Genomic DNA, 26,076 nt, shown 5'->3' with positions numbered 1-26,076 from the left:
ACATTCTATCCACATATGCTATCAACTCCAAAGTACAGTACTGCAATTTTCACTTTAAGCTGTCATAGTCTGTTAAAGAAGTTAAAACAATGAATAGTACATGGTTTGTTTTTATTTACTCACACATTTGCTATTAAGAGTGCTTTTCTGTTCTTCCTATAGATCCAAGTTTCCATCTGGCGTCTTTTCCCTTCAGCTTCAAAAACTGCCTTTAGAATTTCTTATAGTGCAAGGATGCTGGAGATGAATGATCTCAGCTTCACTTACCTGAAATGAATGTATTTTATTCTCATTTTTACAGAGACATTCACTGGCTATTGAATTACTTGTTAACAATATTTGTTGTTTTCCTTTAGCATGTTAAAGATGTCTTTCTATTCTCTTATGGCATTCATTGCTTCTGATAAAACATCAGCCTTAAATAGTATTTTTGTTTCTCTTTATGTAACATTTTTTTCTTTCTGACTGCTTTCTTGCTCTCTGACTGTTTTAAGATAATACTTTTGTTTCTGATGCTTGACTATGATGTGCTAAGTAAGGTTTTTCTTTGCACTTGGTGATGCTTGAGTTTCACTAAACTTATCATGTCTGCAACTTGCTGTTTTTCAATAAATCTGGGAAATTTCAAACATCATTTCTTCAAATGTGCTTTTCTGCTCTCCTCTCTCTCTGAGACCCCATTTACACATATATTATACCGTTTCATATTGTCCCAAGAGCAGCTGAGTTTGTGTTTTTTCTTCAATATTTTTCCCCTCTGTCCTTCAAATTGTATAATTTTTATTAATAAGTCTTCAAGTTCATTAACCCTTTTTTTCTGTGGTCACCAATTTGCCGTTGGTCCATCAGTACAAATTTTTTACTTCAGATATACTTCTCAGTTCTAGAATTTACATTTGAATCTTCTTATATTTTCTATTTTTTTTTTTTTTTTGCTGAAATTTGCCAGCTTTTTTTTTAAGTTCCTAAATATGTTTCTGATAGCTGCTTTAAAGTTCTTATGAAATAATTCCAACATCTGGTTCACCTTGGGGTTCATTTCTATTGAGAGTTTTTTATTTCTTGTTATGGGTTACATTCTTTTGCTTTTTCAGATTTCTACTAATTTTAACTGTGTGCTAGATAGTATGGATGTTAAATTGAAAGGAGGCTGCATTACGTTTTCTTCCTTTAAAGTATGTTGAGTTTTGTTCTGGTTGGCAGTTAAATTCCTTGGCTGCAGTGGCTCACACCTGTAATCCCAGCACTTTGTGAGGGTGAGGTGATGGGATCGTTTGAGCTCATGAGTTTGAGATCTGCCTGGCCAACACGGTGAAACAGTGTCTCTATTAAAAATACAAAAAATCAGCTGGGCATGGTGGCACGTGCTTATAATCCCAGCTACTTGGGAGGCTGAGGCACGAGAATCGCTTGAACCCAGGAGGTGAAGGTTGCAGTGAGCCGAGATCACCCCACTGCACTCCATCTTGGGGGACAGAGCCAGACTGTCTCAAAAAAAAAATTACTGGACTATCCTTTCAATTCTGTCAGACTTGCTTCTTTTATGCTTTGTTTGGTTATATTAGGGTTCTCCAGAGAGACAGAACCAATTGGATATACATATATAAGCATATATATGTACATATCTATATATGTACATGCATACATGTTCTTGTTTGTTTATTTCTTTATTTATTATAAGGAATTGGCTCACATGATTATAGAGGATGAGAAGTCTTAAGATCTTCAGTCAACAAACTGGAGACCCAGAAGAACCAATGGCTTAAGGTGCAGTCTGAGTTCAAAGGCCTGAGAATCGGAAGAGCCAGTGGTGTAAGTGTTCCAGTCCAAAGGCAGGAGATGACTGATGTTCCAGCTCAAGGAGTCAGGCAGCCAAAGTGTCCTCTTACTCAGCCTTCTGTTCTATTCAGGTCTTCAACTGTTGGAAGCCACCCATGCGTATTAGGGAGAACAGTCTGCTTGACTCAGTCTACTGATTCAAATATTTATCTCATCCTAAAATACCCTTACTGACATGCCCAGAATAATGTCTCGCCAAATGTTTGGGCACGTCATGGCCCAGTCAAGTTAACTCATAAAAGTAACTTATCACATAGAGCTATTTTATTTCAATTTTGAACTTGTTCCAACTTCATGGCTTTTATTCTAGGGTGTGGGTCTTCTCCAGTGTGGAGTCTGAGCTTCAGAGTTTTACGGTTTTAAATTTCCTCTCATCATTACCTTCATGTTAGTCTGCAGGAGGACTCCCCTGATTGATGTTTCAAGTTTGATCTGAGGATTGGGGAGCAAGGAATACAACAGGGCAGCTCTGAGCTTGGTGGGGTGAGGGCTCTGAGGTGCGAAGTGAAGTCTCACAATGCTCAGTGAAGTCTCTCCACTCTCCATGGGATGCAATTGCAACATTCCAAGCTCTGCACATTCTCTGTTACCTCCTTTAGCGCTTGGTCTTGGGTTAAGTGACCCCTGCTGGGTCTCTTGGAGTCTCACTCTGTGCACACATAGGAATCCTTGGCCAAGGGCACACACAATGAGTTCCCAAAAGGCACACTCTCCTCAGGAACCTGCCCTGAACATTCCAGCACCTTCAGCAGCTTTGAACTCTGACTTAAACCTTTTTAGTTCAGGGACACTACTGTCTCTGGGGCCCCACCTACCTGCATCACAGCAGAAAAAGCATCCCTAGAAAAAACTCCAGGGCAATTGTGGGGTTCACCTTGTGTGTTTTCCTTATCTCAAGGATCAGTCTTGCTATTCAATGCCTGAAAACAATTATCTTATGTATTTGAACTATTTTGTAGTTGCTTTCAGTAGGAGGGTATGTCCTGTATCAGTCACATCATCATAACTGGATGCAGAAGTAAAACTGCCATTTTGGGGCAATTGTTTAAAAATCAGAGAATCTCACATTGCCTATCAACAAAACATTTACATGGGCAGTTCATAGTTGCCCTGGCTGCTTCAATGTCTTAGCTTGGGCAACTCTCTCACTAATAAAAGCTTGCATTTGCAGAGCCCTTTTTAGTGTTTAAAAACTCTCTTGCAAATGTTATTTGACTTGTTCCTTCTAACAAGGCATTCTTTCATTCTGCAAATACGAAACAGACTTAAAGATGTCAATTATCTCAGTTAAGATAGTGAGAATTTCAACCTTGAGTTTCTAGCTCTGAATTTAGTGCTCTTTACCTGCCTGCTGTTGGCTACCCAGCAAGGTGCTGGGGAGGGCAGAAGGTAGGAGACCTGGGTGCATGAGGGCCCTCCAGCAGACTTTGCGAACTCCCACTATGACAGACTCTCCGTGCTTCCTTTGGGCATTCACAGGCATGGGGTCCTGGCCTGTCCCATGCTGGCCACCCTTACTGCCTCTGTGGAAGGTCCTGTGTCTAATCTGCTCTTACCATAGGCCTCTGATTTCAGGCAATATCTTGTAGATTTTATGATTTCATTGGTGACAATGAGGGAGGTATTTTCATCATATACAACAAACACTTCACTGCAAATTCTCTAAGGTTTTCTCTTTCCCCTGGCTGGCACTGCATGTATCCTTTCAATTTCTCTTTTTCTTTTCTTTTTTTTTTTTTTTTGAGACAGAGTTTCAGCCTTGTCACCCAGGCTGGAGTGCAGCTGGACAGATCTACTATTTTGGCTGCTGTCTACTGACAAGTTTGCATTGGTGGAGGGTGAGGTTTTATGACAAATGTTATTTTCCGCTTTAAACCAATCTTGGAGCCTTACTCCATCTCATAACAAGTGATGTTGCTGCTGCCTCTCAGTCAGTCATGCATGGTCCACTGGTTTTGTGAGCTAGAGACAGACGATGAGCTGCACTGAGGGTCAAGGATCAGGCATTAGCGCTAACAAGTGCCCTTGCTCTGTGGCAAAATTCTCCTTTTACAGAGCACAAGCAGGATTGTGTGTGAAAGGACATGCTTGTTCATCCTGTGCAGATGCCGTTATGGATAGGTGACATGGATAATTCAGCCTAGTTAATATACTCAGAGGAATGAGAATTTGGAGTCTGAGTTTCAGAGACTTCCATTCTATGGTTTTAGATGTCCTCTCATCCTTGCCTCAGTGTTGGCTGCAGGAGGACCAACACTGGTTGGTCCTGATTGGTGGTTCAAGTTCGATCTGAGGATAGGGGAGGAAGAAATTCAAGTGGGCAACCCTGAGCTTTGTGGGGCGAGGGCTGTCGAACCCATGCCATGTCCAGGGGTGCGCTTGAAACGCGCCTCTGATTAGATTCACCTAACACGATCATTGTTCTCATTTTGCCAGAGGCCCAGAGAGGAGAGATGTGCACCAGTGGTCACATGGCTAGTGAAGAGGGAACACAGAATCCAGACCTACTCTTCTAGGGCCGAGCTGTACTTTCCATTTTGTCCTTGGCCCCACCCAGCACCGCTTGACCACGGAGAGTGCACAGACCCAAGGGGCCTTGCTGCAGAACCCAAGTCACCCGCCAGAACTCCAGCAGCTCCGTGGTCCGCTGGAGAGCGGGCAGAGTCACGCATCTGCCTGCTCTCCACTTCTGCTTTCTCCAGGAAATGAGCAGAGACCCAGCGCGAGTGATTCAGAGTGAAACGGCGCTGAAGATTGACGATGCGGGGCCGGGTCCTCTTCCCCCGAGCCTGAGGGGCTGCGGCTGGGGATGAGGGGTTCCATGCCATCTGATATCTGCAGGCGCTGACGACCACCCCTCTAGGTAGGCCACCTTGCTCTTGGCCAAGCCAGGCTAGCCTAGAGGAGGGCATGTGGGCCCCGCCTGTCAGCGTGGGGCCTACTGGCTGCCTCCTGGGAGGCTGAGTATGGGGGCACATGTGACCCAGTGCCTGGTTCGGGTTTGTGGATGTGGGAGAGGAGGTGAGCTGGGGAGCAGGAAGTGTGTGTGGTGTGGGCGGCCCATGTGGTCAGGGCCATTCCAGGGCCTGGGTCTACCGAAGCGTGTGTCACCGCTGAGGTTTGGGAGTCAGGCTGAGCTCCAGCAGCACTCCTTGACCTCCGACGTCAGGTCAAGTCTTTTCTCGGGGTCCTGCTATGAAAGGGTTCCTGGGAAGGGCTGACACGGGCTTTCCTGGTTGTCAAGGGGGCGGAGAGAGTAGGCCGACAGTAAGGCTCGCCCTCCAAGACCCCGCATAGGTCTCTGAGGAGTGCAGAGCCGGAGGGCCATTTCCAACGAGCCTCAGAGGGAGCTGGTCTGTCCTGGCCCTGCCATTACTCACTGGATTCTGGTAAGTAGGTGCCTCCCTGGGCTCACTTCCCTCATCTGAATTGTTACAGCAAACCGTTGAAACGCCGGCATTTTCTGCCTAAGCAGGGCCACCTGCTCAGTAAGGACTGATTCTTCATTTCCTCTGAAATGAAACTTCTAAAACACTAAACCGATCCTTTGTCCCAACCTATCTAAAGTGAGGGAGGAGCTGATTTGATAACTAAGGACGCTATGTATTACTCTTTCCACGGAGCACACTAATTTTAATATGAGTTTGTGTATAGTCATTCATTTAGTTATTTAACATATAGGTGTTGAGAAGCGACACCCTGCCAGGCTCTGGTCAAAGCGGACAGGGGTCTGTGGTGCTCAGCCTGTGGGAGAGTGGCAGGTAGGGTGGGGGTCTTGGGAGGGTGGGGATGGCTCTAGTCTTCTGAGAGGGGACCTGTTTGAGGGAGGCCGAGCCCTGTGGGTTTCTGAGAAGTGTTCTTGACAAGGGTCTGAAGGCGGAGACCTGGTGGAGGTTGGTGTGGTAGAGTGGGGTAAGGGGCATGTCTGGGGCTCTGGCCAGCGAGGTAGGGAACAGGGTCAGGTTAGGGAGGCCCTTCCTGTCTCTCCATCCTGAGCACCTGGGCTATTCTTCCATGAACTTGGGAAGATTTTCAGTGTTGAAAGAAAAGAAAAGTTCAGCCAGGCACAGTGGCTCACGCCTGTAATCCCAGCACTTTGGGAGGTTAACAGGGGCAGATCACCTGAGGTCAGGAGTTTGAGACCAGTCTGGACAACATGATGAAACTCCATCTCTAAAAAAAAAAAAAAAAAAAAAAAAAAAAAAGAAAGAAAGAAAAGAAAAGAAAATTTAGAAAGACCATAATAAGATAAAAGTAATAAAAGTAGCATAAACCCTGTGTGCTGATACCTTAGATTTTTTAAAGCTGAGCATCATCTTCGAAGTCCTCTTCATACCCATCCTTCTCCCTCCCTTTTCAGAAGCAGCAACTGTCCAGAATTTTGGGTTTATCGTTCCTTTGCTTTTTTTTCTAGTTTTACATCCCCTATTTAAATTGCTATATATGTATGATTGCAAGCTGTTGAACTCCATAAACATGGAATTAAATATTCTTTTAAAATTTGCCTAATTGGTTCAAAAGTATGTTTCTGAAATTCCTTCATATTGTTGCATGTACCTGTAAATAATTCATGTTTTCTGCAGTATAGTATTCTATTAGATGAATATACCTCAATATATTTATCTGAGATGCTACTGATGGGCACTTGAGATATTTCAAGAGTTTATTTTTTTTTTCTATTATAAGCAGTGCTGCTAGAACTATTTTTGTACATGCATCTTTGGGCATGTGTGCAAGAATTTCTCTAGGGTATATACTCTAGAAATAGAATTGGTGGGTCATAGGTTATACATATTTTCAGCCTTACTGGCTGTCACCACATTGTTTTCCAAAGTTTTTGCTCATTTTACCCAACCCTCAGCAATGCACCAAAGTTTCTGTTGCTCCACATCTTCACCAACATTTGGTATTGTCAGGTACTGTATTTCTGCCAATCTGGTAGAAATGAAAAGCTATCTTAGCATGCTTTTAATTTGCATTGCCCAAATTACTAAGGTTGGGCATCTTTTTCATATGTTTAGTGTTTAGTGGCCATTTGGGGTCCCTTTTCCTGTTCACATTTTTTGTCCATTTCTCATGGGGTTACCTGTCTTTTATCCTATTGATTTGTCATAATTCAATACATGTTCTGGATACTACTTTTTATCATTTATATATATAACAAATATTTTCCATTGGTTGGTGCCTTGTCTCCTTATATTCCTGTGGTTTTTATTAATGACTGAATTTCTTAGTTTCAAACAAGTTTATCCATCTGTCGCTTTATGATTTATACTTGTTCTGTGTTATCTAAGAAATTCTCCACTGTAAGGTTGTAAAATTATTCTCATATTTTTTCAAATAATTTTATAATATTACTTTTTACACTTAAGTCTCTAGTCTGCCTGGAAATGGCTTTTCTGTATGGCATGAGGTGGGAAGAAACCTCATTTTATTTTGCTTTTCCCATATGGATAACCAAGAGTCTTGGCACCATTTATTTAACAGGCCATTTTTTTTTCTTTCCTTTTTTTTTTTTTTTTTTTTTGAGATAGAGTCTTGCTCTGTCACCGAGGCTGGAGTACAATGGCATGGCATGATCTCAGCTCACTGCAACCTTTACCTCCCAGGTTCAAGCAATTCTCCTGCCTCAGCCTCCCTAGTAGCTGAGATTACCAATACCCGCCACCCTTGTTCTGTCATCCAGGCTGGAGTGCAGTGGTATGATCTTGGCTCACTGCAGCCTCCACCTCTTGGGTTCAAGCCATTCTTCTGCCTCAGCCTCCCCAGTAGCTGGGACTACTGGTGTGCACCACCGTACCTGGCTAATTTTTGGATTTTTAAGTAGAGATGGGGTTTCTCTGTGTTAGTCAGGCTGGTCTTGAATTCCTGACCTTGGGTGATCCACCCACCTTGGCCTCCGAAAGTGCTGGGATTACAGGCGTGAGCCACCACACCCGGCCTAATAGGCCATTCTTTATTCACCGATCCATGGTAGCTCTGTTGTGAGTTGAGTCGTCATGTGCATGGGGGTCTTTCCTGGTTCTCTATTCTGCCAATTTGTTTAACCCTTTGCCAATACTAGACAATATTGTTAACCACAGGTTTATAATAAATTTCGATATCTAGAAAGAGCCTCTCCATTCTTTTCTTCTTCCTTTCTGTCTTGAAAATCTTGGTATTTTACTCCTTCATATAAATTTCAGAATTGGCTTTCAACAGAAAAAAAAAAACTATATTCAGATTTGAATGGTAATATAATTTGGAAAGAAGTGATATCTTTATGAAAATGACTTTCCCAATTCATGAATGTGGTCTGTCTCTCCATTTATTTAGATCTTCTCTAAAGTATTTAAATACAATGTTATTATTTTCTTTATAGCAGTAGTGCATATTTCGACTAGATATATCCCTAAGTGGTTTATATTTTTATGTTGTGTCAATTGTCATTAAAATACATTTTTGGACTCTTGCTGTTTGGACTGATTCTTGTTAAAAATGCTTGCATTTTAAACAAGAATCTTTTTGGGTGTTGTGTGAAGATTGTAGGAGACCAAAGGAAGAAGCAAGACTACCAGTTCAGAGGCTTTTGCAATAACCCAGGCTAGAGGTGGTGGTGGCTTGGCCCAGAGTGATAATAGTTGAGATAATGAGAGGTGGTCAGAGTGGTTAGATTCTAGATAATTTTTTGAGGGTAGGATTTGATGACATTTAGGGTATAGAGGATGGAAGAAAGAGAGAAGCTAAAGATGACTCGAGAGCAGCAGGACGAATGAGATTGTTGCCTACTGAGCTGGCTTGAGGGCAGTAGAAGCAGATTTGGAAGGTGATGGTGATCAGAAATATGAGTTTGGTCATATAAAGGTAGAATTGCCTGTTAGACAATATGTGAAGAAAGGAAGTCTTTGCACTCTCCACCCCCACCCCAGTGACCTTCATGGTAGACAAGCAAGGCAACTTGACCAACTGGGAGAAAGAAGGAAGATATCTTGTGTAGGAGGGTAAGGAAAATGAAATTCTCAGAGTTCCTAGAGCCACCCCTTAGAGTTGCTACCCATTTTATTTACAATTAGGGGCTTGCATTTGTAATCTCCCTCCAAGTGCTATAAACCATCAAAATGCAGATAGATGATATCTCCTAAACCCTTGGCTGTCAATCCCCTTTGAGGTATCTGCACTCTTTAAAAGCTTAAATATCAAAGTCTAGACCTTTGTTATCCAATACAGAAGCCACTAGCCATACTTGAAATGTAGCTGATGTGAATTGAGATGCACTGTAAGTATGAAATACACACTAGATTTCAAAGATATTACAAACTACCAACAAAATTTATAAAATGCCTCAGTACCTAAAAATATTGATTACATAGTGAAAATATTTTGGATATATTGGGTTAAATGAAATATACTTTAAACATTAATTTAATCTATTTATTTTTATTTTAAAAATGTGTCTACCAGAAAATTTGAAATTACACATGTGGCTGGAATTTGTGCCTGGCTTTCTATTTCTAATACTTCTGTTGGACAGTAGGCTTTAGAAGAATGATACTTCTTGTTCTTTGGCCAGAGGCTTTCACGGGAACACAGTTCAAGATGGATGAGAAGTAGGAGAAGTGAAAAGCCACTTGAACCAAATAATTCCAAGAAGAAAGAAAATATACAAGCTAAGAATAATGGATTTAGTACCTAAATAAACCAGGCACTTGTACTTTAAACTCAATCCTCAAGATGAGATAAGTTTCATTATTCCCATTTTACAGATGAGAAAATGGAGGCTCAGAGACGTAAGGTTCTTTGCCCTCGAATAGTGAGTGGCTGAGTTGGGATTTGACCCTAGTTCCACCTGATTTTAAAGCCTGTGCACTTGCATTAGACCAGACTACCACTAAAGGGCTGAAGAAGTTACACTTCTAGAGAGGAATAGTGAATATTTGGCAGGAGTATGACAGTGGTTCCTCCCTTTCGGCTGAATGATTAATTCTTCTTTTGAGAATTCATAGGAAACAAATTCATTGCAGCAGGGTTCCTTCCCCTCAGCATTGCCCATGACAGCAGTGGAGACAATCTGAGCATCCAGTTGTTACAGAGGGAGAGTCAATTATGGGTGATCCATTGAGAGGATGCTCCATGGTCACTAGGTCTGATACTTTAAGGAAAAGGGCAATGTAGAACATGTTTATGATATGATGGATGATTAATGCAACTAAATCATTTTCACATTAATTACAAGCAAAATATACTTGTGATATGGGATGTTTGGGGTGTTGCTTTTTCTGGCCAGAAACCTATGTGGCCAGTGGCACCTTTGCCTGAGTTCTTGTCCTGCATCCAGGAAGAATGAGGGATGCAGACATGTGGAGGGCGAGCAAGATGAAGAGGAGCTTTATTAAGTGTTAGAACAGCTAAGGGGAGACCCGCAGTGGGTAGCTTCTCTTTATAGGCAGGTTGTCCTGATGAGTGCTCAGCTGTCAGCAGAGAGGGTATCTCTTTTCTGCAGCTGGTTGTCCCTATGTCCGCAGCTCTCAGCAGAGAGGAGGCCCTGGAGAAAGTAGCTCCTCTCTGTAGCTGGTCCTCCTATAATCTTCCCAGCTCTCAGCAGAGAGGAGCTCCTCCCTGCAGCTGGTCATCCAGTCGTCTCCCCATCCTCTGCTCTGCTCTGGCTGAATCCAGGGTTTTTATGGACCTCAGATGGGAGGAAATGAGAGCCAGTTGGGCCATGTATGGCCATGAGCAGCCTGAAAAAGGCAACACAAGTCCCCACTCTGGTTCCTGGGTCTGGTAACCCAGTCCCCAGCCTTTAGGCCCTCCCTGGTTTGAAGGTGGGACCTTACTGGGGACCCGCCACCCTCCACCCAGGAGCCTGTCTGCCCTCTGCTGCCTTCCATGGTGCCCTAGCTGTTCATGCCAAAGGACATCTGAAGGCCAGTGCAAGTGGCCCTCAACCCCTTCCCCTCATCATAGCCTAAGGCAGAGGCTCCTGATCCTCACTGGGTCCAGGCCAGAATATGGGACAAGGGCAACATCACCAGGAGCTCCCCCTGTTGCCAAGGCTGTCAGGAGCCACTGGGGCAGAGCTAACCAAGGGCCTGGGCTGGATGTGGGAAGTGGCAGGCTAGGTGGTCACTCTGACTTAGGATGGCAGACTCTGAGATACTGCCCTGGGTGGCCCGTGGAGAGCTTCCTCCCAAGGCCCAGGAGCCCAGCACCCTTGGTGGGGTGGGTGCCGTGGCTGTACCACTGGCTGGGTCTCTGAAGCGGGCACCACTCCCACTTTCCACCCTGGCCCCAAAGCCTGGCCCTAGCTCCACACTGGCACCCTTCTCTGCCTGACCATGCTGTCCCATCATGCTGCTCCCCTGCTGGCCGGCTGGCAACCCGGCCTGGCTCCATCATGGCAGCCCCCAGGGTAGTGGGCTGCTGGAGTTGGGGGGCTGTCTGCCTCCTCCCCTTGCTCTCCCTGCAGTGGCCATCACTGCATGATGGCAGTGGCTGTACCAGACTGCCTGCTGCTGCCATCACTTGGATGTGAAAATTAGTAGGCATAAAGAGAAATGTTTGTTGATTTTTGTGTTTTCCATGTAATAATAAGAACATTTCTCAGTAGCGTTCTAATGTCAGCTTTTAAAAGGATAAGCACAAACTAGAAAGAGAAATGTAGTCAAAGATAAATGCATGTACACATAAAGAAACTGTGTGGAGGTTGGCTAAAACATGTGAGCAATTAGCAATGTTGCAACACGCTGCCAGGAACCCACCGAGCAACTGTGGACAGAATCCAGGTAGAGTGTCCCTGCATGCAGAAGGCTTCAGGGTGGCAGATGCTATAACAGAGGCAGGGTCGAGCACCCCTGCAGCTGTTTGTCCCCAGTATTTCTGCCCTGAGAATGCCTGTTCTTTAGGAGAGGAAGGAGGGTAGCAATTAAAAGGGTGACGAAGCCCAGGATGAAGAGTGTGAGTCGCAGGGCACAGGCTCCTAAGCCCACCCAAGAACCAAGCCTGCACATCCAGTGTATGCACAGCAGCTCCACGTGGTCTCAGCCTTCGAGGGGTGTGAAGGGCGATTGAAGAGCCAGGTGGATCAGGGTGGCAAATGCCCAGATGTTCAAAAGGGGAAAAGCCCAGGGCACTGCCCTGCTGTCAGATCACAGATTCTTGTATTTCCTTTTAGCCTCACACACCTGTGGACCTGTGGGCCAGGACACCTTAACTCTATTGGAGTGACAGGGACAAAAGGGAGGGGCAGTGCCCCCAGGTGAGTCTACACCTCTGTAAGTGGTGAGACCCTCACAATCACCCCCATGGAAGACTGCCTTTGTTCCACAAAATACTTCCTTCCTCACAAAATTGCAAGTGTCTGAATCATCTCACTTTTGAAGTGTGTATTTAATGTGATGATTTTCCCTCCCAAAGTGCTTTAATTAAATGACTGTGGCATTTTATAATCGATAAAGACTTTGAACTGAGGAAATACAAGAGTGAGAAAGAGAGAGTATTCATGAATAACGATGACATAAGGAGGAACGAGAGGGGAGCCACAGTTGTTATAGGCAGTAGGCACTGGGGAAAATGATTGATTTGGGAATTAATGCAGGCCAACCTTTGTGTGGCCTGCCGGACTGTGCCAGCCAAGGGCTTTTACTGCCAAGCTTCCCTTTTCTCCTGTACATGGAACGATCAAAGCCCTGCTGCCCACCGTCTGCCTGACTGTCCTGCTGTAATTACTGAGATCATATCTTGATGCAGCCTTGAAAACTGGAAAGGGCTGTTGCCTGCTGGTGATGGCTGCCTTCTAATGGCAGGATGGCCTGATAGTAGGAGCAATTTGGAAGTGGAGAGGGGCAGGGTTGCTTCTTGTGTTGAGGGGGGAAGCCAAGAGCTGTGTCTGGAAGGTGGCAGATTTGGACTGTGGTGCTGAAGGAGGAGCTTTCCAACCAGAGGGGTTAGGTTGTGAGTGATCAGTGGATTCAGCTTAACCCCATTGGGGGTGCAGGGAGAAATTAGGCAAGGAGGGGGTTGGGTCCTATCATCAGGGCCACAAGCTTAGGAAAGTTCCCAGAGAACATGGGAGCTGTGGAGGACGTTTGCTCAGGGGAGGGACATCTGGAGTTGTGCTGTAAAGTCTGACAGTGTGGAGTGGGTTGGAGGTGGAGGGGAGCCTGGAGGCGGAGCGTTATCATGGTGCAGCCAGGGAACAGATGAGCAAGCAGAGGGGTTAGTGCCGGGCCCACCTTGGGCTACCAGCCTCATAGAAGGCACACCCAGAGGACCTGTGTCACCCACGCAGGTGGCATTCTTAGGTCCCTTGAGCCCTTTCTGTTCTATTCAGATGCCATCCTCCCACCTCCTCAGCACATAGAATAATTAAGAAAATTATTCCTGGCACATTAAGAGGTCTGCCAGCTTGTGGGAGACTCATTCTGGTTAAACAAATATTCAGCTCTCAGAGGAGAAATCAAGATTGTGAACCTGGGCGAATTTGAACAGCAGAACTTCACTGGCAGACAGATCCTTAAGGAGCATCTACTCTAAATGCTTCATGTTACAGGTGGGGAAACTGAGTCACATAAAAGCAAAGAGACTCAGCTTGGAGCTTGAAGCCCCTACTTCCAGTGGCTAGCAGTATATTTCCTTTCTCTTCTCTTAGGTGAAAAGCATCAGGAGCCAAGCTGCACCTGATAGTGTCTCTTTTTCTCTCTAACCTAAAAGCAAGAGTTTTCTGGGTCCAGATTGGCCTGGCACAAGAGAGGACAGGGAACCCAAGAAAATGAGTCACTCTATCTGTGACGTAGGTGGTTTGTGCCCTCACTTTTTTGTGCTTTGATGATTCCAGAGAACTAAGAGATCTTTAATTCCTGAGGAGCCAGGCATGCATACTTCCAGATATGTTTCAAAGCTTCACTTGTGATTTTTGTGTGCTTATTCTGACCAAATTATTCTTGAAATTTAATAAGCTAAATGGGATGATTGTGTGAGCAAACCAAGCCATCTGGAAATGTGTCAAAATCTTTCTTGCCTTAGCACATGAGGTATAAACGATCCTGCAAAATTCCCCTGTGATTTTCCTTCTCTGGGAGTTTGGAGGGTGAGGAATCAGATGGGGGTTGCTCAGAGTCTGGAGACATTCTTAATGGAGTCCCTGCCCAAGCTTTCTGCCCTGTTCCTGCTCACATCCCTCCCAGTTGAGCAAAGCCAGGTCTAGTTAAGCCCGGCCTGTCCTGTGGCTTTGTTTCTCCTTCCTCTTCTCTCTAACCTGCCTGTTTCATAGCTTCTTTCTACCTCCCTCAGACTCCCTCTCCAAAGCCACTGCTTCTGTGACACCTCTTCCATCACCCCCTAGCCTCCTCCACTCCCATGTATTAGAGCATCCCTTTCCCTGTCTCCTCTCCTAGCAGGCTGTGAGCTCCTGGTGGCAGAATCACCAGTGACAGGCAGCGGCCAGGTGCTCCTGTCACTCTCTTCTGAGAGCCCCACAGTGACTCCCAGGACTGTTCCGTGAGACAGCACCATGTCCATGTCCATCGGCCTGCCATTCTGGGCTCTGCAGGGCCCTCTCACCATGCACTCACTCAACCCCTGAGCCCCTGTCCCTGCTTTTTCTTGGACACCTGTGCAATTTGCCAGACACTCACTCAGGCTGCCCGGAGTGCCTGTCCACATACTGCCAGGGTCCGTCCTTACTCTTCAGTGTCCACCACCAGTGCCATATGTTCTAAGAAGCTCTCCCAGACTTCTCCACCCTTTCTAGGCTGGGCCACAAGCCTCCTCTTGCCCCATAGTCACCACCACCCTGCCCAATGACTGTCCCACTGCATCTGCTTCCTTGCTGGCCCCCTGCTCTCCCTGATATTTGAAGTCCAGGGTGTGGACAGAGGGTGATCCTGCTCCTTGCATGTTTAATAATCCAGAGACCCACTACACAGAACACACCAAGTAGAGCAGTGGCTTTGCCTGGTGGACAACTGACTGACACTGAGTGTGCTGGTATCTGTGGAGGGAATGCTGGCCAAGGAGTGTCCATGTTGTCCAAGGCTAATGAACCCTTATCCTCGAGGCTCCCAGGGATCTGCTTTTCTCTGGGGCAAGAGTGCAATCACAGAGTCTTGTTTTGGGCCTCTCAGCTTGTTGTGTAGCTGTGGGCAGACAGCGGGTCTGGCTTGGATCTCCTATGGCTGGGGGTCAGCAACAACTATGCAAGTCCAGCCAGGGACTTCCTGCAACACTGCAGGCTTCAGCTAGTACCTGAGGTGCCCCCATGGCATATTCCACCACCACTGACCACTGCCTGAAGCCAGCCTTGAGTGCTGGAAGAGGGGACCTGGGTTTGACCTTGATTCTGATGCTTGTCAGCTCTTTGATTTCAGATAAATTTCTTGTTTTCTGAGTCTCGCTTTACCCATCTGTACAGTGGGAATAGTAATGCCTACCTTATTGGTTTTCTAAGCGTAGAGAACGTTGATGTCTCTGTTAGTAGATGGTCACTCTTCCATGGCCGTTCTTACCTAAGGGAATATTTTCTTACATTTCAGTGGAGACCAAGCCCCGATTGGCTCCCAGGATAGAGAGGTTCACCACCTTTCCACAGGGGCTGGGGCTTCTTGTAACCTGTGCTGTCTCCAGCTCAGGTCTTTGTCCCCATCATGATAGCTCAACCATAGCCAAATGGTAGGCGCCAGCCAGGGGAACTGCTCCCTGGCCATTTTTGGCAATGTGGAAGTAGGTACACATACCGAGATACAGAACCAGCCCCTTCCGCAGGACACTGTGAGTTCCTGTATTCCGTTGTTGCAAAAACCATAGAGGTGTGTGCTGGCCAGGAGCCCAGTGTGGACTGGAATCAGAAAAAAGGAAGTTTTGAGAGCCAAGGAAGCTTTGCTGACCTGCCTAGTTCCTTCCAATGGGAGTCTCCATTTTAGTCTTCAGGGGATCCCCTGAACTTCTGGAAAACACCTGCATTGCCTCTATCTCCTCATGAGTCCTTTGAAGCAGGTGTAGGGCCCTGGGACTTATCATTCTCTGCCTGCAGGCACACTCAGCCCTTGGCCTAGGTAAGAAGTGGGGACACTCATTAACTGGTGATGCCTAGGGCAGCACTGAGGTGATTGCTGGAGTTATCCATGAGTCCAGCAGTTGTGCCTGCTCCTGGCACTCCCTTGAGGAGGAGCTGGCCACACAGGGCCCACAAGGAACCTCCTGAGTGGCCCACTCCTTGCTCTCCCACCTGCTGTCTACATGGCTGCCCCTGACTCCACCTGGCCCTGATGTGGCATCCCCTAGCACAGGCTTGGTCTTGGAGGCAGCCCTCCTGCTTGTGTCTCCACATTGCCTCCTCACTGTGGCCAAATCCTCATATGCAGCCCTGTCTGGCCATGCTCAGGCCCACGTCTCTAAGGCCCTGTCCTGACGTCCAACAAACCAGCTCCTTGTGAGGAGACCCGATATTGGACACACTCAGCGGCTGGCCCAGGGGGAGGTGATGAAGGCAAAAAGAAGTGTCTAGGCTGAGACTGGGGCAGCTGACTCAGACCTCGGGGCTGAACCCCAAAGATGAATGGAGGCCCCAGAGCACACTTACAAAGGCCATGTGGGGCTCAGGCTCTCTGGGGAAGTGCAGATTTTAAGGATTTCGAGGCAGCAAGGTGCAGAACACAGAAGAGGCCTTGCAGTGGGCACTCGGTGGGCATCTAATGGGTACTGGACACCCTCTCACATATGTTGGCTTGCTTAATTATTTCTGCAGTGTTGCAATGACGATATTGTTCCCATTTTACAGCTGGAGACATTGAGGTTGAGGGAGCCTAAGTTGCTAAGGTTACAGGTTAGAAAGAGGTGGAGCTGGGATTTGAATCTGATCTGTGTGATGCTGCTCTGGGTTGGCCTGGCCTTGGAACTCAGGAGGGGCCAGCCTGGCCAGAGGGACTAGGTTCAGGGAGGTGGTGGTGCTTACCAATAAGTCAAGGCCAGAGGCTGTCACACTGCCCAGGCTAACAGGCCCACTCCTAGATGCATGGAGCTACTTGAGGGTGGGCCTGGAACACTCAGGTCTCACCCAGTTCACAGGTAACCTAGGAGCTAGTGTCAGGGCTCTGGACAGCAGGCCCTGCCATGAAGCAGTAGAGACCTAGCAGGGGCTCCCAGCTCCCTTCCTGACCTGCTTTGTGATATTCTATGAGCCACCCACATCTCTGGGCATCACAGAGCTCTGGCGGTCTCAGCCTCCCATGTCTTCCTGGCCCCTGGCCTCACCTGGGGACATGTTGTAATCACCTTAGACCTTGTAGCCAACACTTACACGTGGCGTCCACCCAGAAGTAAGTCACAATGTTGGGGAACACGGCCTCCCAGGTGGTCTGGTGAGTGGCTTAGAGTGGGCGATGGCTGCTCTGTTTCCAAGCTCACCAGGCATCTGATGTGCAGGTGTGCATCTGGCAAAGATGCACGTGTGACTCTTTGGAGTCAGAGGCACATCTTGGTGAGTTATCTCCAATAAGGTCCCGCCTTACTTCCGTTTCCAAGGCAATCGCTCTAATCAGAGTGATCACGGCCCTGTACCTCCTGGCTGTTCTTTCTTCTTCTCTTTCCTGTTCCAGGCTTGGTTTACTGCCAGCCAGGGCAACCTTTCTAGAATAGTGTTTCCCGGGCCATTTTCCTGCTTAGTACTTCCAGGGTCTCCCCATTACCCAGAACGCCAGGTCTAACCGTGATGACCTCCCTTTCCTGGTCCCTCATGACTCCTGGTAGCATCATGTCCCATGGTCCCCAGGTCACCTTGGCCTGTTTGCTGCATGCCTGCCTCCAACTTGCTTCCTGCCTGGCCTTCTCTGAGCAACCCTTCCATCCCCACGGGTGCTCCTGTCCTCCATGGCCCCATGTACATTTGTTCTGCTACAGTCCTGTGCCCCGGCTCTGAGACGGCCTCCGAGGAGGGGATGTGCTGTCCATTACAGAGCCCCTCCTGTGACCTGCTTCTCGACAGGCCATCTCGTGGTGTCTCCCTCAGCACATTTTTCAGAGGAGGATTGGCACTGTGGAGAGTCACTTCTGAGATTCCACAGCTCACGGCATGAGGAGCAGGAGCCAGAACACAGGACTTGATGCTGGATTCCAATTTTGCCTGCCCACGATGTCTGTCTTCTAGCCTGGGACATCACACCAATCTCCTGCACATTTGAAGCACTCTGGTGTCACTCTCCTGCCCCCAAGGGTGCCAGGGCTGGAGGCTTGTGGCTGTGGCAGTGACAAAGCTCCTGTGACAGTCCTGTCCCAGCTTTCTAGCAGGAGGGCCTCGCCTGTGCAGATCAGATCAAGATTTCCATGAAACACTCTTTCTGAGCAGCAGTGGCCTCTCAGGGGAGCAGCGAGGGGCAAGAGGCCTTCACCCCACTTCTGGCGAGACACTGAAGACCTCTTTCTCTCGGGGGCCGTCTGTCAACTCTATCATGCTCGGTCTTTGCTCAATCTGTTCTCAGTGGGGGAGATGAGTTGGAGGTGTGGGGTTTATCCACAACCCCAGATATGGCTCCTGCTTTGCCTCATGCTTCTAAGAAGGCAAAATTTAACACTGTGCATGCCAAGTGGTACTGGTTCCATAAACGCTGATGGGAAATGTGGATAGGTCTGGTGGGGGAGGCTTTATCCGGGACAGCCATGCTGTATCCGCCGAGGCTCTCCAGAGAAACAGAACAATAGGATGTGTGCATGTGTGTAGGCAGAGAGAGATTTATTTTAAGGTACTGGTTCACACAATTGTGGCGGCTGGCAGGTTTGAAATATTCAGAGCCGACTGGAGACTCAGGGAAGGGTTGCTGTGAGTTGGAAGTCAGTCCATGGCAACTCTGAAGGGAGATCAGAGGTCTCTCATGAAATGTGCTATAGACCCAGCAGGCCCGTGCGGCCCCAGAGAGCACATGCTGCTGGGCTCACAGCCCCTGCCACGTCTCCATTTCCTCCTCCACAGACAGCCACGGCTCACCTGGTTTTTGCCCCAGGGGCAGGTGAGGTCTGGGAGGTGAGGAGAGGGAAGTGGGAGGTGGAGGGAGCAGAATGTCTGTAGACAGGGCTCTCAGGGTGACCGTGGGGAAGAGGGTGGGGCCTGGTCATAGCTACTCTGAGACAGCAGGCAGAGAAAGAGATCACACACTCAGTGTTCAGAGCTTTCAGTGTTGGGGCTTGAAGCATGGGGACTTTGGAGCTAGCAGGGGCAGAGGCACAGGGACCTATTGTAACATCCAGTGTCCCTCCTATCCCCTTCACACCCCACACGCGTACACACCAGGGCTCCTGCTGTCAGTTAATACATCACTGACGTGGGCAAGGACTTTCCCCACAGTGGAGAGTTGGGAGAGGAGGGCCTCCTGTTTTGGAGGAGCTAGACAACCTCAGAGGGAGAGTGGTGGAGAGGTTTTGGAGGCAGACAGATCTGGACCTCAGTGAGCTGCAGGCTCCTGCTCCCAGCCTCAGTTTCCTCATCTGAAAATGGTATCCCTAATATCCACGTCATGGAGTCATCATGCAAGCTGAACAGTGCAAGTGTGCAGCTGGCCTGCCACACACTAAATCCCCAGCAAGGCTAAACTCCAGTTTTGCCTGCCACACACTAAACCCCCAGCAAGGCTAAACTCCAGCTTCGCCTGAGACACTTTAGCCTCTCACATTGCGCTTTTTGTTTTCATCCTCTTGGTCCACTGTCTGGGCTGAGGGTGAGGGGTGATCAGGGCTTGCAGTAATGCTAGGTAAAATCTAGATGATAGGATTCTTCTGCTTCCAAAGTCCCTCTCCAAGGCTACTCCTCAGGTGGTGGTCCTCTAGGTGTGCTCCCTGAACCAGCTGCCTCTGCACCTCCTGGGAACTCTTTAGAGATACAAATTTCTGGGACCCACCCCAGACTTACTGAATTGTAAACTCTGGGGCTGGTGTCCAGAAATTTGGTTTTAACAATCTCTTCAGGTGATGCTGATGCATGCTGAAGTTTTAGAACCACTGCTTTCAGAACAGTTTCTCCAGGAGGGCAGGTTTTAGGCTGAAGGTTCACCTCCAAGCACCACCCCAAGGCTGGCCATCAGCAGGCGAGGCATCCCAAAGGGAGCCTCAGAGCACTGGGTCTTAGATCAGCTCTTTCCCCAGGGGCCCACAGGAAAGCCTGGAGGCTGTCATTCCATTGACACCAGTCACCTCACCTACACGTCCCTCCTTTGCTTTGTACGTTAAATACACTGTGCTTTGGGGGCCCTTTACCACATCCTGCAGCAGCTCCAATGCTCTTGTCCAGTTTCTGCAAATTCTCAGGGCCTTGTGTCCTCCAAGCTACTTCTATCTCTTAATTTCTCTGATCTTGTCGCTGGGTCTCATCTGTGTCCTCTTTGTTCACAATGGTGTTCCTCCCTGCCCGGAACTAACCCAGGTGTGGAACACAGAGCTTCTGTAATTGGCTTTTCATAATCCCTCCAACACAATGCCATTGTGTGGCAAATGTTTACTGAAGCCTTTGCCCAGAAGGGAATTCTCACTCCTGAGAACACCAGCTGCGTGAGCGTGCCCAGGGATGCTGCATAAACACACTGTGCCTCCATCTCATCTCCACCGGGGCTGGGAGTGTGTGGGCTCATGACAGTTCCTGGGCCATGGGCTTTTGGGAGAATTAAATCAGGTTAGGCAGGCAAAGCCCTCGGCAGGGGACCCAGTAGGGAGCTAGCACTCAGTAGATGCTACTATTGTTGATTTTACCGTGGTCATTAAACAGGATGAGTTATTTCCTCTTCCTTTATCTTTTATCTATTTATCTATCAATTTTATTTATAAATTTACAATTGTAGTACATACCACAATCTATAAATAACATAACATAAAATTCACCATAATAACCATTTTTAAATGTATAGTTCAGTGGCACTGAATACATTCATGATGTTGTACAATCATCAGCACTATCCAGCTCCATTACCTTTTCATCTTGCAAAACTGAAACTCTGCGCCCATCAAACACTACCTCCCCATGCACCCCTCTCCCCAGTCCCTGGGAACCACCATTCTCCTTTCTGGCTATGAATTTGTCTGCTCTAGGGACCTCATATCAATGGATCATACAGCATTTGTCCTTTCGTGACTGGTTAGTTGACTTCGTATAATTCTCTCAGGGTTCATCCATTTTGTACCATGTGCCAGAATTGTCTTCCTTTTAAAGGTTGAATAATATTCCATTTCATTGATTACACATTCATCTATCATTGGACTCTGGCTTGTCTCCACCCTCTGGCCATTGGGAATAATGCTACTAGGAACACGGGTGTACACGTGTCTGCTTGTGTCCCCGCTTTTAATTCTTTGGGGTATGATTTTACTTTTTATAATTGACCCACCTTGTCTATTAGTTCAACTAATTTGATGTAACAATCAATTATAAACATAGTCTTTTTAATTGGATGCAAAAGTGGATGAGAACTTAGAGGGCAGTCTCCCCACTTGACCAACGTGGAGGCAGAGGCCAGGGAAGGGCCCTGAGTGAGTTCTTATCTGTGGGTGGCTTCTGTGGACGGGAGCCTCAACCTGTCCCCAGCCAGTGGCATCCTGAAGAAAGAGGAAGCATGGTTAAGGTGGAGCATGTGGGCTTTGGAGTCAGATGCACAGAACTTGGCTGGCAGCCCCGTGGGAACCTATGGAACCACTCTGAGGCTCTTTCCAGCACCTGTGAAGTACTACTATTTACCACCTTGTAGGATGTTGCTGTGGAGATAGAGATGATACAGAGATGAAAATGCAGAGCCACTATAAAGTGAGCTCTCAGGGAGGGAAGTCACTACTTTGATTAAATAGAGATTTCTATCCCCACTGTACATGATAAAAGCTGAAGCCAAGGGACTAAAATCCCCACCTCTGGCTTTTCCATTAGTTCTCTTTCAACCTCGGTACATGTTTTCTTAAAGTCAGGTTTACTGAAATATAATTTACATAAAAATAATTTACTTTTTTTGGTGCACACTTTGGACAAATGTAGACAGTCACGTGACTACCACCAAGTAACTCCTCCTCCTGAGAGCGTACTTCATTGTGGCTCTGCGTTTTCATCTCTGTATCATCTCTCTTTATCTTCACAGCAACACCGCATGAGGCAGCAAATACTAGCAGTATTTGATGGCTGCTGAAAAGAGCCTCAGAGCAGCTCCATAGCTCAGAACTGCTACTAAATAGCAAGTTCTGTGCAGCTGACTCCAAAGCCCACACACTCCTCCTTGACCGCTTTCAAGACACAGAACATTTCTGTCCCCCACAAAATTCCGTCCTGCCTTTGTAGTCATCCCCTTATCCCCCATCCCTGGCAACCACTGATCTTATTTTCTGTCCTTAACAATTTTGCTTTTTCCAAAATGTCGTCTAAGTTGAATGTGACAGTAGGTAGCCTTTTGGGGTTGGTTCCTATCAGCCGACAGAAGGCCTTTGAGATGCATCCGGGGTGCTGTGGATGTCAGCTGTGTGTTCCTTTGTGCTGTGGAGAGGGATTCTGCTGTATGGATGGACCTGAGTTTGTATATTCATTCGTTCTGTGAGGGGCATTTATGTTTTTTCCAGATTTTGGCAGTAATGAATGGAGCTTCTAGAAACATTCATGTACAGGTTTTTGTAGGAGCATAAATTTTCATTTCTCTAGGGTGAATAGCTAGGGGCGGAACTCCTGGGGGTATGTTTAACTTTCCCAGAAACTGCCAAACTTCCTTCCAAAGTGGCAGTGCCATGTTTGCATTCCCATCAGCAAGGGTGAGAGTGGTGGTTGCTCTGTACCCTTGCCATCGTCAAGTTTTGTTTGCTTGTTGAAGACATACTAATTGGTGTGTCCTGGCATCTTGTTTTAATCATCATTTTCCTAATGATGATGCTGTTGTCCATCCTCAGTATTTCTGACAGTGTCAGCTGTGCAGGTAGATGTGAACACTGTTCACAGTACATCACCTCTGTCTCCCTACCCCTTTTAATTTGGTTTTAGATTGTAAGGTCTCCTTGTTGACATGAAACCACGGGGAAGAGGGAAGCAAGGACTAGCCCCACCCTGAACGTGTTTTAGGAACAAGAATGGCTTTGTTATTTATTTATCTATTTATTTATTTATTTATTTTGGAGTGCTCCAGATTGAGGCCAAGACTCTGCTGAAAACAGGGGCAAGAGTGTTTGGATCTGCTGACATGCAGTGAGGCACTGGCTTTTGCATGGAGAGGAAAACAGATCATTTACGGCCATGCATGCTAAGCCGCTATTCTATTCTGTATCATCTGGTTTAGAGGCTTCCCCAGCTCCAAGGCCTGAGGGCCATGGCCCATTACGGAAATGGCAAACAGGCAGTTTCTGCACCTGGAGTTTATAATCTGGAAATGAGAATAGTTGCAGAGGCTGACAAGAAATGGGGAAAGAATTTTAATCTTTAATTTTTCAAAGCAACTCTTTGTCTACAGGACCCAGCTTTTCTGCAGAAGGCACTGAGTCCCAAGCTACCGCTTTGGGTCATTCCACATGTCTTCTTGCTCCGGGGCAGCTTTTCCTGGGAACAGCTTCTTGGCATCTTAGCTCCAAGGGCTGCTAGATCACATCTCACATTCTGAGACTCCCAACTCTGCAAATCACTCAGCAGAACGTCAGGGATGAAAACAGTCATCAAAATGTTTACTTAGTAGCCCAAATATCAGCAATCCAGCAGTTGCTTCATGCTCCAGATGTTACCCTTCACTGGGGCAGCTATGCGCAGAATGCCTGGTGTGGGTTGTTACAATGCAGAGCAAGCTCTGATGATGCTATGTATGCCTGAGGGTGGGTGGGGTGCAGGGTGAGGGTGGACAGTGACACCCAGAGACCTGGGGGCATGCATGGCCAATCCCAGCACTGGTGCTGCTGAGGTCATAGAGAATCCCTTCCTCTCGGGTGCCTGCAGGCTCACCATCTGGTTCCCTGAACATGACACAGAGGAAGGGGAGACACCATTACATACACATAACCCATAGACTCTGAGCCCCTGTGGGGGCCCTTGCAGCCCTTCAGTGCCTCACTGTGCTGGACCTCTTTCCATTGGTCATGCATGAAGGGCAGAGAGGGACTGGAATCACCAGGACCATGTGGATGAGGAGAAGCCGAGTCCCAGAGAGGGGAAGTGACTCGGTTAAGACACCACAGGGGCCAAGTTAGACCTGGACCCCTGCCTATCACTCCCATCCTGGCCCCACTGCCCCCTCTGCCTCGTGGCTATGTGAGAAGGCAAGTTTCTGCCTCAGGAGAGCAGAGCTTCCAACTTGGCTGGTCACGGATGTGGAGGACTGGAACGCTGTGTGCCCCGACCCCATCCAAGCTAGGACACAGCACAGTCGGCAGGGAGCAGTGGTCTTGTCTTTTCCTGGAGGCTCTGGGACTCCCTTGCAGCCTCCTGGTCTCTTGCCCTGCCAAGGTCACATTTTCCTGAACCTTTCCCCTAAAAGCCCACCTGTCCAAGAACCTTTCCAGGGTAGCAAGTCTTCCCCAAGCCTGTGTGACCGTGTGTAGTAGTTTGCCAAGCCCCTCTCCCCATCCTCGGCCCCAAGCAACCACAGTGTGAGCCCATCTGCCTGTGTGCACTGCTGGGGGTGTGCTGGGCAGCAAAGCCTGGGCTATCCACAGACCTGGGGGCTTCTGCTCCGGCCACCGACTGGCAAAGGGATCCTGGCCAAGTCACCTCTCTGCTCCCACCTCAGTACCAGCTGTGGATGAAGGTTGCTAGCTTTGCTGTCACTGGATATTAGGAGGATTACATGAAGAGATGCATGTAAATGCCTGCACTAAGTAGGTGCCAGTAAATACGTATTTCCCCAGTCCTAACAGTAACCTGTGCTGAGCTGACTCATGCTAGAGGGGCCCTGTGAGAGGACCTGTTGTCATCCCCACTTTACAAATGAGGACACTGAGGCAGGGATGAGTCTTGTCACTTGGTCTAAGGCCACTGTGTTGAAACCCCAGCAATCTGGTCCCAGAGTCTGTGCTGGGAGCCATACATGGCTGAGAGTAGAATCCCCAGGAGCCAAGGCCCAGATATGGTGTCGGTTTAGCAGGTTGATTTTTGTGAAAAGTGCCCTGAGCTCAAGTTCCCACAGTGGTGAGTGAAGTTGGGGGATGGTTGGGAAGCACAGGTTTGGATCCTGTTTTTATTTAAAATTTTGATATTTTGTTCATCATGGATTTCTTGGCATTAACTGATCTCTATAACTGTTGCATTAAATTATCATTTTTGGCACCTCCTTAAATCTTGTGCAGAGGTGAGTGCCTCCTTCACTGCCCTACCCTCACCCTGGCCTTGCCTGGGACTCCCACAGTGACCGTAAGCCCCAGTGGGTCCCTTTTCACTCTGGATAAGAAGAGGCTGCTGGCGCCATAAAAAAGGATGAGTTCATGTCCTTTGTAGGGACATGGATGAAGCTGGAAACCATCATTCTGAGCAAACTATCGCAAGGACAGAAAACCAAACACCGCATGTTCTCACTCATAGGTGGGAACTGAACAATGAGAACACTTGGACTCGGGAAGGGGAACATCACACACCAGGGCCTATCATGGGGAGGGGGAAGTGGGGAGGAGAAAGGGATAGCATTAGGAGATATACCTAATGTAAATGACGAGTTAATGGGTGCAGCAGTCCTGGGGAAATCCTGGTAGAAATATGTAACAAACCTGTAGTTGTGTACATGTACCCTAGAACTTAAAGCATAATAAACAAAATAAAAGTTCCAGTGACCACATAAAAAAAAGAAAAAAAAGAAAGAAGAGGCTGCTGGCTTGTAGGTGGGGCACTTCTTGAGAATGAGACGGATTAGAGTGGTTTCTTCTTGCTGTTCTTCACATGGCCTGCAAGGCTACTCCCTGTTTCCTTCTCTTTTCAAATAAAACTGGAGCAGGTGTGGCATGATCAGCAGATGAGCAGGAGGTGGGGCAGCTGCAACTTAGCATTTGAGTCAGATACTGCTGCCACGCAATTTCACAGGTCCGCATTTGTTAGAAATTCTTGTTTATAAAAAATCTCTGTCGATTCAAGTGAAGGTGAGTCAAGTGTTTCACTTCAGTAAACGTGGATTCTGCACACTTCAGAGGAGAGCTGGGAGGTTTCTGATCCTTCCTCTGGATCTCCAGCTAAGTCCCGACCCATCGCAGTTTCATATTCTGACCTGATACTCACTTGACTTGCCACTTGCTGGTCCTAAAGATGGGGCATGTTAGCAGGTCCTCAGATACGGTTTACTGATGGAGTCAGTTAGTAGAACC

At 47.4% G+C, this 26,076-nt stretch overlaps 1 protein-coding gene across 1 annotated transcript in view; it reads left to right on the top strand.

The window, feature by feature from the left end:
* Positions 1-5,172: 5,172 nt before the first annotated feature.
* WDFY4 (WDFY family member 4) overlaps positions 5,173-26,076 on the top strand; it is a 298,615-nt gene continuing 277,711 nt past the window's right edge. Inside the window, exon 1 of the mRNA XM_025396309.1 lies at positions 5,173-5,228. The gene's annotated coding sequence lies outside the window, so the exon portion shown is untranslated. The remainder of the gene's footprint in view (positions 5,229-26,076) is intronic.

This window comes from Theropithecus gelada, chromosome 9 (genome assembly GCF_003255815.1).
Source record: "Theropithecus gelada isolate Dixy chromosome 9, Tgel_1.0, whole genome shotgun sequence".
Lineage (NCBI taxonomy): Eukaryota > Metazoa > Chordata > Mammalia > Primates > Cercopithecidae > Theropithecus > Theropithecus gelada.
Note: the sequence above shows the minus strand (reverse complement) of the source record. Positions and strands in the feature narration are given on the sequence as shown.